At 36.5% G+C, this 1089-nt stretch overlaps 1 long non-coding RNA gene across 1 annotated transcript; it reads right to left on the bottom strand.

The window, feature by feature from the left end:
- Positions 1-153: 153 nt before the first annotated feature.
- LOC108299336 lies at positions 154-1080 on the bottom strand. The gene is made up of 2 exons (XR_001822908.2): positions 503-1080; positions 154-379 (listed from the first exon to the last, which is right to left on the bottom strand). It is a non-coding gene; the product is annotated as an uncharacterized LOC108299336 (long non-coding RNA).
- Positions 1081-1089: the final 9 nt, after the last annotated feature.

Consider the following 1089-nt stretch of genomic DNA (forward strand, 5'->3'; position numbering starts at 1 on the left):
AAAAAAAAAAAAAGAATAGTAACAATAGTTTGCTTTCTCTCCTTCTCTTTTAATACTAATTTATCATGTAAAATTTCTCATCAGCTCCTTAGTTTTCTGGGCATAAGAGGGTAGGAGTGGGGAGGGTATACAAATTCCAACTTGCAAAGCTTACCTGGTGTCAAATCATACACTGAAGTGCTTGACAGTTTCTTCAGTAGACTGGGATTGCTCAAACGAAGCTCCATACAAGCATCATCTGTAGCATCAAATCCTCCTCGTTTTTGATATCGGTACTTTGCATTTGCTGATGTTACATCAGCACCTGAAGCTAAGATGTGCAGTCTGAGGATTTCTGAAAGAGTGCAGCTATCAAGATCCAGACTTTTCAAACTGCAGCCTATAGTTGTTAAAAATGAAATAGTCATTTAAAATATAAACAATAAATAATAAGGAATGTAAATGTACCTTTATAAAATTAAAAATAAAAAGCCAAACAAAAAAAAATGAAACCCACACATACCCTGGTGTAACTGTGGCCATGCAGCTGCCAAAGATGCAACTGCAGACAGTGCAGATTTTGTGGGGTCTGCATCTTCATCCAAAGCCTCTGTTAAATCTTTAAGGAAATAAATACTTTATTCTAGTGCAAATCAAAGCTTGAATATTTGGGAATAATGCCCGTTTTAAGTGATGAAAGAAACAGCAAACAGCTTAACATTCAAAACCTCAAAGGAGCAAACACTAGGTACAAGCATTATTCACAATCTGCCTCATCGCCACCTATAGCTATAAATCCTAAATCATCCACTACACACTGACATTTTCGTAACTTAACAGAAAAGACGATTTCCAAATTACCAATCACATGTAAACAAACATCCCCCCAAAAGATAAAATGCACTTTAGAATTAAAAACAAATCCTCTCACTCAATATAACCTTAGAAAAGTCTACTGTGAAATTTGGAATCTATTTAAAGATACCCCCAATCTTTTATGAGTTTTTTTTTTTTTTTTTCCTTTCCCTTGAGACGGAGTCTCCCTCTTTTACCCAGGCTGGGGTGCAGTGGCACAATCTTGGCTCACTGCAACCTCTGCCTGCAGGGTTC

Source organism: Cebus imitator, unplaced genomic scaffold, assembly GCF_001604975.1.
Source record: "Cebus imitator isolate Cc_AM_T3 unplaced genomic scaffold, Cebus_imitator-1.0 Scaffold6469, whole genome shotgun sequence".
NCBI classification, from domain to species: domain Eukaryota; kingdom Metazoa; phylum Chordata; class Mammalia; order Primates; family Cebidae; genus Cebus; species Cebus imitator.